Source organism: Ambystoma mexicanum, chromosome 8 (assembly GCF_040938575.1).
Source record: "Ambystoma mexicanum isolate Mex_15411 chromosome 8, UKY_AmexF1_1, whole genome shotgun sequence".
Lineage (NCBI taxonomy): Eukaryota > Metazoa > Chordata > Amphibia > Caudata > Ambystomatidae > Ambystoma > Ambystoma mexicanum.
Genome location: NC_090929.1, coordinates 968,120,016 through 968,137,782, shown reverse-complemented (window position 1 = coordinate 968,137,782; position 17,767 = coordinate 968,120,016). Strand labels below are relative to the sequence as shown.

General features: G+C 45.7%; 1 protein-coding gene across 1 annotated transcript in view; it reads left to right on the top strand.

Annotated features, from left to right (window-relative positions):
- Nucleotides 1–17,767, top strand: part of EPHA8 (EPH receptor A8) — a 1,837,897-nt gene that overhangs the window by 1,403,479 nt on the left and 416,651 nt on the right. The gene's annotated exons all lie outside the window — the stretch shown is intronic.

Sequence of the window (17,767 nt, the reverse complement as noted above, 5' to 3'; positions counted from 1 at the left end):
ATACAATAAAGTCCTGGATACTCTGCAGGTACGCAGTAAGGTGGTGGAGTACATAGAGCCCAGTTCCAGATGGGAAGGGTGATTAGTGAGGAAAACAAATGAGCCACTCCAGTGGCCAGTCCTTGATACTAAATGTATCATGGAACCGTTCAATAATTATACAATGGTTCACAGTGTGAAAGGTGGATGAGACATCAAGGTACACTATCCTCAATTGTACTACAATTATAAATAACATATACACTTTTGAGACAGACATTTCTGGCCGCACACAAGGCCTCAATGGCACTTAGACAATCAGGGATAAAAAGCAAGGAGAACAAATTTGAAGTGGGAGAATGGAAGACCAGGCTCCCGTCCTTCACCTCTCGAGCTTGGCCTAGAGGGTCACGGCCCAGACACCCGCCGCGAGAAGAGTTCGTCCAGTTACCAGACGACCAGGTACCATGGTACAGGAACATACGGATGTGTCCACCTGCCTGCCCAGCAGCCCGCACTGACCGTGCCGACACCTGCGGCTCGGATCAGCTAGACTAAAAACCACACGTCGTTAGAGATGCCATGACGACCTAGACAACGGGAAGCACATCTGTATAAATATACACACTTAACATTCCCACACCAATCTACACGAAGAATATACTCAGTGCTCTGACGTAGGCGACAGGCATATTCACGGACGTGCATCTTTATTATTTTTACATAGGCTTTCAGAGTACAGAAACGCAAGACGCATCATGAACTCATCTATAACGCTTGCTCATGCTTCCCTTGAAACCCGTTACCACCGTGAGAGGTATAATGGAAACACGATATTGGTCATGGAAATATATGCCACTATAATCTAAAGCACCCATGCACGAAATGGATCACTTATGCACCAGGCCCAAGTAGGCCTCAAGCAAGAGTTCCGTGGACATTAACAAAGCAAAAGTCAGGTTGCTGATCCTGCAGAATGAGCCTGGTGGAGCACCCAGCCAAGGTCGCAATGTTGCAAACCCACATCCAAGAACAAATCATCAAAGGCACGATGTTGCAACCTTGCACTCCGCGTACCAACGTTAGAATCATATCTACAAATTAAACCAGACACACAGTGGAAAAACAATATTAATTGTGCAGAATTCTGCCTCAAACACGGTCCCGCCTCACGTGACCAAGCCGAACCTGACGAGATGCCAAAACCCAGGAGAGACAGGGCGTCTGGGTCCCGCACTACGAGACACAGGCCGGGACACTTGAAAGGCTCCATGGACACCTGCTACAGTGGGAACGGTCAGCTCCCACCTATAAATAAATCCTCACATTGTCTGCATGTACCCATATTGAAACATTGTTGCAAACACGGGTACACCGAGAGCTGGGAACAACGGTGGTCCCAGGCTGGGGAGCTCACGGATGCACCAATCAGAACATGGGGCTCTTATCTCACACGTCATTAACATTAGCCAATCCTCAGGGGTCTTCATGTAACAATTCTTATGTATCTAATTGAAGGGACAACCCAGATATACCACCTGACTACACCTTGACCACTAATATCATTCTCTATATGTGTACTATACTAACCCTACCACTCTAGCAACCAATTATGAGTGGCGGTAGGTTTTTGTTAACTTTTTGAAGTGACGCAAGTAGCGCGTCATATTACAGTAAAAAGGGCCTGCGAGCCCCACGATTGTGTGTGTGTCAGGACGAACGCGTACGCTCCTTGACCCATCCCTGCCGTTTGCATAATAAACAGCAGAAGTTGCCTTGCTCTTTGTGTGTGCCTCATACTCTGTCTCGATCCGAGATATACACGGGAGGAGTTGGGGCCTCCCTGCCCGGAGGTCCGCGGGCGGCCCGACCGACCCCGGCAGAATTTCCCCCCGACAAGTTGGAGGCACTGCTGAGATCTGTTTAAGATCGACTTTTATTTTTAATTTTTCCAGGCACTCCCGTTGCGAGGAGGCCCGGCGGCGCGGCCCCCTCTGCCGTTGCCCCCTTCTGAGGACTACAGGACCATCGCGGAGCTGCGAGAGGACCGGACAGCGCAATCCGGATATTGGCCCTCGGGAGCCGGTTGAGAAGTATCCCGCCCGCGGTCGGCGAGTGTCCAGACGTGGTCCAGACGAGGGGAGGTGGCGAGCCGCTTGGAGGGGTGCACGCAGTCGAGCGGCCCTGCATCGAGAGAACTTGGTGAGCATGACACGCACAACAAGCAATGCGAAATTGTGAGGGAGGGGGAGGAAGTAAATAAGGGAGGAGGGAGGAATTGTAAAGTGGCAAGGGTTTAGTTGAGTGTTGCTAATGGAATGAATGGTAGCGAAACGAGTGCGAAAGCAGGCGGCTAACGTTACGCGAAAGAGGGGGGCGGGGCACGAAAACATCACGTGAAGCCGCTCGTAACAGTGAGCTAACGTTACGCGAAAGAGGAGGGCGGGGCACGAAAACATCACGTGCAGCAGCTCGTAAGACACTGATTGGCCTAAATCGCGACTACGTGTGAGGATGGGTGTGTGGTTTCCTACGATTTGATATTTATTATTGAATGAGTAGATGAGGTTCCCTATTGTTCGAGCAAGAAACTCGATAGGTAGATGACGTTTCCCTGTGGGCGGTGGCTAGTTACGTAGTTGCCCAAAACGGAAGATAATTGGCTGGTTAAGCCCTCCTGTTGAGGGGCGTATCACACGCGAGGCGACGCAGCGTGCGCAGTCCGGTTATAGTATTGATGAGATTACCTTGTTCCAGGAGAGACAGGAAGACAGCTGTAGGGTTAGCGGGGTAGATTACAAGTGTATTTTGAATTTAAAGAACATAACACGAATATACCAGTAGCTCGAAGAAATCGGTGACGTCACCAGTAGGGATTTAATAGGATATCGTGAGCACAAGGAACCTTGGGTTCGAGAGTGGTGGGGAGGAGAAGTATGATAAAGGAACTGATACGGAGATAAACTATAAACCAGTGGATCGAAAGAAGAAGGGGAAAGGGGCGTGGCTGCGCACGGAGAACGCCGGCCACGGCAAGTGTAACAGGGGGAGGAGAACGGAGAAACAGGACAACTGTATAAGATCGTCGTAAGGGGTACGCAGCCGCAGGGGGCTGCGTGCGCTTCGGCCGCAGGGGGCCGTAGGGGAAGGAATATAATATAACATCACATTTATTACTATTGCATAATTTGTCAAAGGATTGTCGTAAGTCCCCACACTTGCGGGGCGAGGTAAGCAATACAAGGTTGTATATTGTAAATTGGTAGTAAGGGGAAGGGTAACAAGGGGAGTACAACCATGTCATCCGGGAGAGGGTTATCGGGGAGAGGGTCGGGAGGGTGGGGGAACACCCTCACTACCCCACTACAGCACATATGCACCACACTGCCACCACACAGGGAGAAGTTAATTAAGTACAGCATAGAGTGGACCCAGGGGACAGACAACAAAATGTTAACACCATGGCCGCCTAATGGTAGTTTCGATCCATATGCCCAACACTCACTACTGAACCATCTGCACAATACATACAAGGGGAAGAAGTTGGCAAACCACGTGGAGGTGTTTAACTTATGGAGGATGTTCCAGGGGTCTCGACCAGGACCAAATGGAATGTTCACTATGGGGGAAACACCGGAAGAAAAGGAGATTAAGAAAGAAGGAACGGGTGGGGAAAAGGAGTGCGAAAGCACAAAGAATACGGGGAACGAAAGACAGGGAGGAGAAAAGATTGATAAATTAGACGACATAAAAAAGGAACCGAGCAATGAGATACCCATAACACCGGGAGTGAAAACAGAGGGAGGAGGGTTGTACCCTTTAAGAGAATTAGGAGAAATAGAAGGACGGTTAAGGGCGGCTGAAGGATACTCAAACCCGGCATACAGCCCTCCACCATATGTAGCTCATGGGAAGATACCAATGGGGGAAGGGAGGATTAGAGAAGAGCAGACTGAAGAGATAGGAGAGGATGAGTGGGTAGCTGCACAGATATTGTTGAAATTACGAGGCTCACTAACTGGAGAAGAAAGGGAGGCGGTGAGGAGAACAAACGAGGATAGTGCCAGAGAGAGTGAAATGAGGGGAGAGGAGCTACTACGGCAGAAGGAAGAGATTTTGGAGGAAAGATTAGCAAAACTAAGGGAAGAGCAGAATGAACTGATCAAACAACTTGAGAGGGAGGAAAGAGAGAGAGTGAGGAAAAGGAAAGAAGGTAAGGACGAATTGGAAAGATTAAGGGAACGAAGCGAGGAACAAAAGAGAGAAGCTGAAAGGGTAAAAGCAGCAGCAGATAGGGTATCAAGAGTAGTGCTGAGAGAGAAGAAGAAGGAAGAAGAAGAAAAGGAAAAAGAAATGGAAATATGGAGGAGGAGGATAATATCTGAGACAGCTAAAAAATATGAAGAGGGGAAGGTAATAGAGAGTATAGTAGAAAGAGAAAGGGTGAAATGGGAAAGAAAGAGGGAGGATGAAAGGATATTGGAACAGATGAGCAACGAAGTAATGGAGGAATTAAAAAGGAAAAGAGAGGAAAATAGTAGGGAAATGGAGGAAAGAAGTGAAGAAGGAAGAGAAGGGAGGGGTAAAGAGAGTGAAAGATGGGGAGATGTATATAAAAGTAGGGAGGTAGCAACGACATCAGCACTAGGGGGGACAGTTGGTAAAAACGAAAGGGGAGAAAGAGACATAATAGATTTAAAAACAGTAACAATAAAAGGAAAAAAGGCAGAGTGGGGGGTGGAATTTATAAATGATTTTTGCAGTGAGGAGGAAGAAGGAGTGGAGAAGGATGGAAGAAGGAGTGAAAGGGAAAGCTTAGATAAACTGTACCTCACTAGAACAAACATAGATTCGCCCTGGATAAGTAGAAGAGGGGAGGAGCTGGAGAGAAGTAAGGAGGAAACGAAAAGAATAGAGGAAACACAAACCAATGAAACCACGCCACCAACATCTCCATCACGCCGCCCTCCCACGTCACTACCTACGTGTTCAACCACCGCACGCTCTCTGCACAGAATAAAGCTCGCGCCCTTCATGAACGAACTTACACCGTATGCATGTCGGCTTAGGGACCTCCCTAGTCGCAGGCAAGACAGACAAATAAACATACCCTTATTGAACACAGGAAATGATGAAAGAAGGGGAAAGGAAGAAGAGGGAGGTAGGGGCAGAGGTAGTAAGGAAGAATTTGAAGCAGTAAAAGAAATGGGGGAAGAGGAGGGGTGTGAAGACTCAATATCATGGAGCGTAAAGGGTGACACAAGACAGAATTTAATGCCACTGCTGGAGAGAGGAGGGGTTAGACCACAATATGTACCTTGGAAACATACGGATAAGGAAAATATAAAATGTAGGCTCCCCTCACTAAGTGGAGGTGCGGGTAAGTGGATATATGAAATGGAAAAACACACCGCAGGACAGAAACTAGCAGTAGGAGATGTGAAGGGCCTGTTAATATCAATATTAGGGGATAGAGCGGATGACATTTGGAAAAGAGCGGGATTCCATGGGGTAACAATAACAAACACATCGCATGATGGGGCACCATTTGCAAACTGCAGACATGCGCTATGGCAGGCACTGAGAGTGCAGTACCCAGACACCTCAGACATAGGAGCCATTACTTCCCGTAAGATGGGTGAAAATGAGGATCCTGTTGATTATATCCAGGACATTCAAGAGAAGTGGCGCATGGAGACTAGAGAACAATGGGACAAGACACCAGCCATATTTTATCATATACTAGTACAAGGGCTCCCAGAAGGAGTTCAGAAACAGCTAAAGAAAGTAGTAGGAATGGAAGCAAAACCATGGCCAGAAATACAACTGACTATAGTACATCACTGCAGGACATGGCAAGGAAAGATGAAACAAAAGGAGGAGGACAGGAAAACAGAAGAGGCCAAATTAGTACAGAAAAAACTTACTAAATACACAATGGAAGGGGCACTAATAACTACGCCCACACCAATGACCCAAAGCCCAACGCAAGTAGTGGCTGCACAAGATCCAGCTCAAATAGCGCCCCCACAAGGTGTAATACAGCAAGTGCCGCCTCTGCAATTACACACACCGAACATGGGAGGAGGGTACCCAATGCAAGGAACTGGGTATTATAGTTATAACAAAGGGAGAGGAGGGTTTATGAGAGGGAGAGGATATGGATATAATACCCAACAACAGGCTGGGGGACTCAGAAGTAACTACTCCACAGGGCAACCCGTATACCAAGACAACGCAGGGAGCTTCCCGTGGCAAAACAGGGAACCACCCGTGTGTTGGAGCTGCGGAATATTAGGACACATGTCACGTACATGTAGGGTCAGGCCAGGAACGCCAGCATGGAATGAGCAAGCACAACCTAGGGCATCACACGAACAGCAGGGCATACAACAGCAGCAGATGTCACAACAAGGGAGTGGCCAACCACAACAACCACAACAGCAACAAACCTATTCACCGCCACAACAACAAGTAGCGTTAATACAACCACCACCACAAAATGAACGAACACAATTGGGTGGGGTGACGGTGTTGGGACACAACCCTTACACAGGGAATGGCCAATCATTGTACCCCCAATAGGGCAGCCCACAGACGGCCTTGGTGTGTCCCATCCTGTCAGTAACACCTAATAGTGCGGAGGAGCCACGCATAGAGGTAACGATAGGTGACAAAAAATTATCATTTCTTGTTGACACCGGGGCGACCCGGTCTTGCATAAGGGAAGGTAAATTTAAGATGTCAGGCGAAGCCATGAACACCCAAGGATTTTCTGGGGCTAAAGGGTTGGTTCCATTTACTGATAACGTTCCGTTATCTATTGGAGATTATGATCTGTCAGTTCCACTTTTGTATTATAGTGCCTCGCCAGTAAATATACTGGGGAGGGACATAATGAACAGGTTGAACATGACGATCTCGTTTACAGAGGATGGCATAATTTGCTCTACTCCAGGGATTAACATGCTCGCAGCACGACAGATTTTGCAAGCATACTGTGGACAGACAGCGATTAGGGCGGAGCCAGTAGATGGCGAGATATTTCAATATGGCACTGACATGGCATTTGCATGGATGCCAGGGATAGAAGGGAAAATATGGAGGAGACCAGCAGCCTATCTATTCCGACCAGAAACACCAGGTAATGAACTAGAAGGGAAGGTGTTTGCAGTGGACATTGAGAGCATTATTGCAACAGCTGATTATGTTGCTGTGCACGCCCAAGATAACGAAGGGAGAGCTTGGAGGGCGGTGATAGCACTAGCAGAAGGGTGTAGGCTGACCCAGGTGTCAGATGAAGAGCTGTTCTCAGAAGAAAAGGAAGAAAATGAAATGGTGTTCATGATGAGCGTAGAAATATGGCTAAGAGTGGCTCACAAACAAGTAGCACAGAAAATTGCAATGGCACTTGAGGCACCCGCAGGCACCCCAGTCCCATTTTTTAAGGAGGATATGTCAAAGGTTCCCAAATCATTATGGACTATTAGCCCTTATGACGTAGGATGCATAAAAAGCATAGGGGGTGTAAGGATAAAGTTGAAAAAGGGTGCCATATTACCAAGAGTGAAACAGTACCCATTGTCAAAAGAGGCAGATGAGGGCATATATGAAACCATAACGGCCCTTATAAACAATGGCATATTGGTCCCCTCAGAATCACCATGTAACACAGCTGTGTACCCGGTGCGCAAGGCTAAAGGGGGGTCTTGGCGCTTCATACAGGACCTCAGACCCTTGAACAACATAGTAGAAGCAGAGTATCCAGTAACAGCAAACCCGGCCACAATATTGTGTGGCATTCCGGCAGAAGCATCACGTTTTACAGTGATTGACCTTAAAAATGCTTTTTTCTCAATACCATTACACCCAGACTCACAAGATTTGACAAGCTTTACTTACCGAAATACAAAGTGGAAACATACCAGATTACCACAGGGGTATTGTGAATCACCCTCAATTTTCAATAGAGTAATACAGATGGATTTGGGTAACGTTGAGGTGGAAAGCACAGTGTTACAGTATGTGGATGACATAATAATTTGTAGTACAAACGAAAGCAAATGTAGACAGGACTGCTTAAAAATGTTGACAATATTGGCTGAGAAGGGGTATAAGGTAGACATGGAAAAGATACAATACTGTCAGGAACAGGTACTTTACATTGGCCAACTGATATCTCAACATGGAAGAAGGATTGCACCACAAAGAGCACAGGCCATCTCAAGCACTCCCGTGCCACAGACTGTGAGAGAACTACAGCAATTTTTGGGGCTGTGCAACTACTGTAGAGCATGGGTATTTGATTACAGCTCATACATAGGACCCCTGCTTGAGGGTTTGAAGGAAGCAAATAAAGGGGAGAAAAAGTTGGGATGGACTATGGAAATGAGGGAGGCATTTGACGAATTAAAAGACGCAATATCAACTGCTCCAGTACTGGCATCCCCAGACTATGAGCGGCGCTTCTTTATTTTCTCACATTGCGACTCAGCAGTGATGAAAGCAGTATTGGCCCAAAAAACTAGCATGGGCTATAAACCAGTAGCATTTTACAGCGGTCACTTAGACCCTATAATGTTAGGCCAATTCTCTTGTGAACAAGGTCTCGCTGCAGCTGCTTTTGCAGTAGAAAAAGCATCAGCAATAACTATGGGGTGTCCAACTACACTATTTGTGGAACATGCACTATTTGCGATATTGAATAAACCTAAGTCCACACTAACAACACAGAGGGCATCAGGTTATGAGATTATTTTGTCTAAAGCTGAACTAGCAATTGTTAGATGTAGCACGGTTAACCCTGCAAGGTTCCTAGCAGAAGTAATTGAAGAAGGAGATTACGCCCACGACTGCACCCAAGTAACTGAACTATACTCATGTACTAGGAAAGTTGAAGAAAACGCACTAGAGGGAGGTGAGCTTTTGTTTATTGATGGGTCATCAACTATTGATCAAGGAGATGGGATTAGAAGGACTGGGGCAGCTGTAGTAAAAATGATGGAGGCGCCGGTGTGTGTGGCTATGAAGTGTGTACAATTACCACAGCATTACTCTGCTCAAGCGGCGGAACTCGTTGCACTCATATTGGCATTAAAGGAAAGTTTTAATAAAAGAGTAACCATATATTCCGACAGTGCATATGTTACATCCACTGTCCACTCAGGGCTATCAAAATGGAGAAGAAGAGGGTTCAGGAGAGCTGATGGCACTCCAGTACAACATGCCCTCTTGTTGGCTGAACTAATTGAAGTAATAAACGATCCCCAAGAACTAGCCCTAGTAAAATGCACCGCACACACCAATGGAGAAGACTATGTATCAAAAGGAAATGCAGCAGCAGACGCACATGCGAAATATGCTGCATATTTTGGTGAGATATGGAACCCCACCGACTCACAGAGAGGGAGAGGGAGGGGGATAGCGAGGGAGATGTTAATAAGAGAAGGGTACACCCATCTCCCAGCCACACAGATTATGGAGCTACAAGCGGCTGCACCAATGGCCGAAAAAGAAGTATGGGTGAAAAGAGGATGCACAATGTCACCAACTGACGCACTATGGCGCCAGGGTGGCACTGGGAAAGTTGTAATACCATTGGCACTGTTAAATACCGCCCTGAGCCAATTACATCACCCTGCCCATACAGGCAAGGAAATAATTGCAGCACGAATTAGAGAAGATTGGTTTTGTCCCGAGTTAACCTCTCATGTGTCAAATTTTATCAGCAACTGTCTCACATGTCAACAGTTTACGGCCGGTCATACTTTAAAAGTGATAAGAGGTATAATACCCCGGCCAGAAGGACCTTTTCGGCACCTTCACATTGACTATGTTGATATGATCAACATATGTCAAGGTAATAGGTATATGATTGTAGTAGTATGCCCATTTTCTAGGTGGATTGAAGCAGGGCCCTGTTCACACCCTGATGCGTTTAGAGCAGCCAAATTCATAGTAAGGGAGGTCTTCCCCAGATGGGGAGTGTGCGAGGTGTTAAGATCAGACAATGGGCCCCATTTCGCAAACGAAATGTTCCAGCATATCACATCCCTGCTGAACATTAAACACAAATTTGCATGTGCATACCACCCACAGGCTAATGGTGTATGTGAACGCCTAAATGGCTTATTGAAGGAGGCAATTGCTAAAATACAACAAACAACAAAGAAAAGTTGGTTGTATTGCCTCCCGTTAGCATTGTTTGAACTTAGAAACAGGCCAGGGTCCGACCACCACCTCACCCCACACGAAGTGGTTACTGGACGCCAAATGCGCCTTCCCCTAACACCAACGTCAAGGGCATTCACCGACCACGAAAGTTCAGCGAATGTGTTAGGTGATGAAATGTATCAATATGTGTCTTCTTTGATTACTAGTGTCGTGTTTGTGTCTCAACAGCTCGAGCGCATACGGGGCGGGTCCACCAGCAATCAAGAAAAAGACGAAAGTACGGAATTGGGAAAGGAGAACTCCTGCAAACTTGCCAAAGGTGACCACGTACTACTTCGCAATTTCAATAGAAGGTGGCATGAGAAGAGGTTCACTGGCCCCCATCTGGTAGAGGACGTATCAACAAGAGCAGTAAAACTAAAGGATAAGCGTGCTTGGAATCACCTACATGACGTAAAGATCTACAAACTGCAGACCCGCCCCAGCGCCAACGACAGAGCAATTGGAAGAACAGCAACCACATCCCCTACAGCGGAAGAAAGTTCAACCACAGACAACGACCCAATTGTTCCCTCTGAGACAATAACTGACGAAGAAGGGAGTGATCCCCATACTGCCCACCCCATGATCACTCGCTCAAAGAGTAAAAATACTTCCGCCATTTGAGCACAAACCCCCCCCATTGACTGCTAAGTACAGTTGTAACTAAAACTGAAGGACATGATTGCACTAATACACATGTAAACACGTGAATGTTCTCTTTTTTCTCTCGCACATACAGGAACTGCGTAATATTGTATTGTTAAGAAAACTAATTAACAAATTCAGTGTGCAGGTGTAAATGGTGCTGCCAGACGATAACTACCCAGAAGAATTGTCACACCAATTTGTATACGAAATAAAGAGGCCAACATACTTAAAAAGGAGAAGGGTACGTGTATACTACACAGCCTTCCTCCTGGCCATAGAATATCACATGCCCCACCTCCGCCCATACTTGCCAGTCATAAGAGACCCATCACTTAGAGTAGCGTGGGAGCAGCTCTTCGCCTGGGCACTGAATGACTACTTGATAGGGAGAGCTTAAAAGTAACAAAACTAACATCTAATAACCAGCACTTTTGAGAATTTTCAGGCGGGCAACTGTAACGTCGCAAGAATAAGCTGCCAGGACCGCAGCAAGGTAAGAGCAAAATGCCGGTGAAATTAGCATATGTAATAAAAATAATAGGGATTTTTATGATCACCGGGTTCTTGGCTGCTTCTGTCTGGCAGTACAGCTATGCTATTGATTTTATTGCTGCACCCAAACTTAATATACCCCCGTCCCCTGCTGCAACAGGTGATACGTCAGGTGGTAATAGTAATTTTGCACCCAAGCAAAATAGAGTTAAACGCAGCACATACTCAGACAATAAAGGTATTGATAATTATGTACAAGACTCAGCACACGTCACAAACAACATATGGTACCAACACATGACCCGCATTGGTAAACAGACAACTGAGGATAGCTGTTACGTTTGCTCATTAATACCATACGCCATGAGCGCTTCACGAACATTTGTTGCCACAGAAATAGATGAAAAAACAGCACAGTGCGTAATATATTTGGCCCTGTTCCAAACAAAAGGAAGATTTCAAGGAACAGTAGTGCACATGACATGGAAAACACGAGACTCATACCCATATGAAAACAACTTCCTCAAGACCTATCTAAGTTATCACAAGACCAGTTTACATGCTGAAGCATTCAGGTACATAACAAGTGGCCCTGCAAAAGGAGAAACAAAGAAGGTAACACTGCAGTACCTACCATGTGATTGGTACGCCACTGAAGTTCCGGGTAAACAAGGATGCTGGGAAAGGCCGCTACTGACGATAACAGGAAAGGTGTTCCTGGGCAACAGCTGGGAGATAGGAGTGATTGGCAGCAACATGGTAACAAAAGAAACTATCTCAACTATCGAGACACACAATCATCGATGTTGGACGACGTGGATCAAGTATGTACCAATGCTCACATGGGTAGAAGAAGATGAAGACCCGATAACTATACTACCATTGACTGCACCCAAAGTATGCTATCAGCATAAAGGAGAGGTGGACGTAGGATATAACACCAATTGTGCAAACGTGATGGAGTTACCTGAGGGGGGAGCGGGAACAGCAGTAATAATGGACCATTATTGGGCCTGTGGGGAAAAGGCATATCATACATTGCCTCCCCTGTGGAATGGTGTGTGCACAATGGTACACGTCAATGTGCCATCACTAGTGGTACCCAAGAAGCATGTCGATGTGGCGAAATTTCCTAAAATGGATGAAGGGGATAAGAGAAGAAAGAGATCTGCACCACTCCAGAAGGAGCAAGGAAACAGGACCAACAGCAATGATACTGTACTAAACAGGAGAAAAAGACAAGGAGAGCCATTGACAGGAAATTACCTGTGGGGAAGATCGGAAACGGAACTAACATCAATACCGCCAGAACATAGACTATTCAGCAGAGCAGCAATGTTCTTCTCCTCAATAATACATCCGGGACTGCAGGCATACGCAAACGCAAAATGGCTCCAAATAACAAGGTGGGAACTAATGATGACCATCAATTCAACAGTAAATGGGTTCAACGCAATTAAAGAGGAGCTGCGAGCTGTAAGGATGGTTGCACTCCAGAACAGATATGTATTGGACCTCCTCACAGCAATGGAAGGAGGAGTTTGTGCAAAGATAGGACAATCTTGTTGCACGTTCATACCTGCCAACGATGCTGACAATGGTACGCTGACAGAAGCAGTTTCACAATTGGCCCAGATGCACTCCAAAATGATGGACGAAAGTAACGGTGTGAACAAGGATAAGAGCTGGTTTTCACTATTATGGTCATGGATGCCATCTTGGCTGTCAGATGGACTGAAAATAATAGTGGGATGTGCTATTTTGGCTGGAGCTGCCCTGATAATAATTAGGTTTTGGAAGGCCCGGAAGGCACGCACGACTGACGAGTTGCTGGAAATGGTGGGAATGCACCCCTTAATGCCAGCAGATGACGGCCAGCATACAGGTGTGATAATACAAGAAAGGGAGAAGTTGCGTACCCAAATTATCACCAATCATCTAGACCCACCATCAGTGAAGATCGAAAACCCAAGGAACCCCCGGAGCTACATAGGAAGATGGGTATACTGTACTCCTGGAGGGACATGTGAATACATGTATTGGTCATTTGAAGATCATGTAAACCATTATGGACATCTCGGCGGGATAACTAAGATATGGAGGGTAAGAGGAGATAACGAGAAGGATATGTTTGTGGTCGACAAGTCGACCAGAGGGGGGACTGAAGTGGGAGAATGGAAGACCAGGCTCCCGTCCTTCACCTCTCGAGCTTGGCCTAGAGGGTCACGGCCCAGACACCCGCCGCGAGAAGAGTTCGTCCAGTTACCAGACGACCAGGTACCATGGTACAGGAACATACGGATGTGTCCACCTGCCTGCCCAGCAGCCCGCACTGACCGTGCCGACACCTGCGGCTCGGATCAGCTAGACTAAAAACCACACGTCGTTAGAGATGCCATGACGACCTAGACAACGGGAAGCACATCTGTATAAATATACACACTTAACATTCCCACACCAATCTACACGAAGAATATACTCAGTGCTCTGACGTAGGCGACAGGCATATTCACGGACGTGCATCTTTATTATTTTTACATAGGCTTTCAGAGTACAGAAACGCAAGACGCATCATGAACTCATCTATAACGCTTGCTCATGCTTCCCTTGAAACCCGTTACCACCGTGAGAGGTATAATGGAAACACGATATTGGTCATGGAAATATATGCCACTATAATCTAAAGCACCCATGCACGAAATGGATCACTTATGCACCAGGCCCAAGTAGGCCTCAAGCAAGAGTTCCGTGGACATTAACAAAGCAAAAGTCAGGTTGCTGATCCTGCAGAATGAGCCTGGTGGAGCACCCAGCCAAGGTCGCAATGTTGCAAACCCACATCCAAGAACAAATCATCAAAGGCACGATGTTGCAACCTTGCACTCCGCGTACCAACGTTAGAATCATATCTACAAATTAAACCAGACACACAGTGGAAAAACAATATTAATTGTGCAGAATTCTGCCTCAAACACGGTCCCGCCTCACGTGACCAAGCCGAACCTGACGAGATGCCAAAACCCAGGAGAGACAGGGCGTCTGGGTCCCGCACTACGAGACACAGGCCGGGACACTTGAAAGGCTCCATGGACACCTGCTACAGTGGGAACGGTCAGCTCCCACCTATAAATAAATCCTCACATTGTCTGCATGTACCCATATTGAAACATTGTTGCAAACACGGGTACACCGAGAGCTGGGAACAACGGTGGTCCCAGGCTGGGGAGCTCACGGATGCACCAATCAGAACATGGGGCTCTTATCTCACACGTCATTAACATTAGCCAATCCTCAGGGGTCTTCATGTAACAATTCTTATGTATCTAATTGAAGGGACAACCCAGATATACCACCTGACTACACCTTGACCACTAATATCATTCTCTATATGTGTACTATACTAACCCTACCACTCTAGCAACCAATTATGAGTGGCGGTAGGTTTTTGTTAACTTTTTGAAGTGACGCAAGTAGCGCGTCATATTACAGTAAAAAGGGCCTGCGAGCCCCACGATTGTGTGTGTGTCAGGACGAACGCGTACGCTCCTTGACCCATCCCTGCCGTTTGCATAATAAACAGCAGAAGTTGCCTTGCTCTTTGTGTGTGCCTCATACTCTGTCTCGATCCGAGATATACACGGGAGGAGTTGGGGCCTCCCTGCCCGGAGGTCCGCGGGCGGCCCGACCGACCCCGGCAGAATTTCCCCCCGACAAATTAGTTCAGGGAATTTTAAGGAAAGCTGTGTGTCTTTAACATAACACTGGAAATGAGAAAGAAGAAACACATCAGGTGAACCAGAGGGAGGAAATAGATATGCAATTGACACAATGATGGAATAAAACCCTGGAGTACTCTGCAGGTTCACATTGAGGTAGTGGAGTACAAACAGCCTAGTTGCAGCTAGGAAGGGCGGTTAGTGAGGAAAACAGATCAGCCACTCCAGTGCCCGGTCCATGATGCTAAAGGGATCATGTAACTGTTTAATAAGGATACAATGGTTCACCGTATGAAAGTTGGACGAGACATCAAGGAGCACTAACCTCAATTGTACTACAATCATAAATACAATATACACTTTAATTATATCACTTCACTATAGTACAAATACTGTATACTCCCCATGCATTACCTACAATTACTATACACATATTACTATAGTGTTTGTGGCCATGCCCCCAATAATCTGGTCACTGGCAACAACCACCACAATAGAATTCGACCATATAACAAGCACATACAATGCACCTTCAAATAACAAAACACACCCTGAACCCACCACAATCCAAATGATGTCCGCGTACACATAACTGACCGTAGACTCGCTTCATATCATCTATATTCCAATCAGCTACCCTTTCTACAGACTCTTTAAGCCATCAAATAACCACAAATGTGTTTTCCAAGCTGTTCTTTCATGGCGCTGTCCAAAGACTACCGATGTGTCGGTGAAATGGACAGCATCCAACCCACTTTTTCACTTATAAACACAGCTCTATATTATCTTTATTCCACACCCGCCCCCACCCTTTCCAGGCCTTCTTTGTGCCACCAAATAACACCAAATGCATTTCGAGACTTTTTGCTCACAGCAGCTGGTCGCGGATCCAACATGACGACCATTTAAAAGAAATATGACACAGCTCCCGCTTTTCAGCATCCAATCAGTGGACCCGTACGATGTCCGCAGACATCACGCCACCCCCTAATTGGTCAAGGAGGGTTTCCACGGACCGGATAGGACCCAGATATCACTATTTCTTTTTTTTACCTACTTATTGTATCTACTATTTGGCATTTAAGAAAATAACAGACAGATTTACAACAAATTTAAAAAAGCACACTTTCGGGACCAAGCCGCTGCTCCTGGCACAAATTTGGTGAAAATCAGTCCAGTGGTTTGGGCTGAAGGCGTGAGCAAGCATTTCTTTCCGTTGTGGCTGTGAGGATTTCCACACATTTTGCAACCCCCCCTATAACTTTACCCCCTTGACAAATACTCACCAACCTTTGCAGAATCATTCCAAGGGAGCAAGATCATTTTTTTGGCAAAGTTTGGTTAGGTTTTGTCCAGGGGGTGGCAAAGTTATAAACTAACCAAAAAATGTTCTTTCCATGAGTTGAGCAACTTAACCATAACTAGAGGGCCGCTAATGCAGGTCCTGTAATATGTGGAGGGGTTGTTCAAGTTAATAAAAAGGTAGAGGTGTATGTGGGTTTGCAGGGGGTTTCCCTCCACACATACATGCAGCAGAAAGGGGTAAAAAATAAGATCTGGTTTTTGGGATTCGCATTTTATTTTCGAAGTAATCACACAGATGCTTGCTTCCAGTATCAGCTGCATATAGCTGTCACAGTCAAGGATAGTGCCATGCAGAAAGAAAGCAAAACACCTTCCAATTGTTACTTGAATGTGATGTGAGAACATATAACAGAGGCATAACACATACTTCACAGTATGCAGACCGTTTTGTGTATGTCATTATTCAAGTGAAGTTCAAAACTGATCTAACTTTCAGAAGTAATTAACATATTTTTAATTCATTTTAGTTTACCTTTCTAGGATTGCAGCTGCAATTACCGCCAACATCAATGCACTGAACACCAGTGGTAATGCTACTATAAGATGTGAACCACAGGAGAAGATGTTACAGTCAAGAGGTATTGTGTTCTCCTATACGTGCTAGAATGTTATCTCTGGTGGTGTTTTCAATGTATTAACAGTGTCAGCTTTGCTGCCCTAACCAGAATGTGGAAGTTTCTCTTAATGTGTTTCGTCTGAAGATCCCTGCAAGGGAGGGTCAGGCATAAAACACAGTTTCTGGAAGGAACCTAGCCCCGTAGCAATATGCAGTGTATATGTATGTATTTTATTTTTATTTTTTTAAATTAACTAACTAACAAAATAGTGTTTTGTAAGCGCAACTCTCATCAAAAGGTCTCAGGGCGCGGAGGGAAACAAATGGGAGGGATAAATAAACAAACTGTAAAAACATCATTTATTCAACATGAATTCATCACAATGTTACAAGTACATCTTTGGTTTTCTTGTCTCATACCCTTGATAGTGAGTAGTTCTGTTGCATTAAAGAGCAATGCAAGCTTCTTCTATTCATCTTCTTCCTAGATTTGCAAATTTAGGTTGATAGATCTTACCAAATAAGTGTTTATGGAATGGTAATTTTTTAAGGGAATGAATAATTTATGGAGAGATAGTTGGCTAATTAAGCTAATCGAGTAAAAGGCATGAGAATGTGGGGTGTTTTCTGTCCCACCACTCCTACATCATCCTGTAATGTGCTTATGTCCATGTTAATATGATTGACACTCGCAGTTTGAATGTCTTTTCCTGAGGAATCTGCAATTCTGCTGTTAAGTGTTAATCCTAGGATGTTAGGCATCCAATGTCACAATGGTAAATGCCTTGTTCTGTTG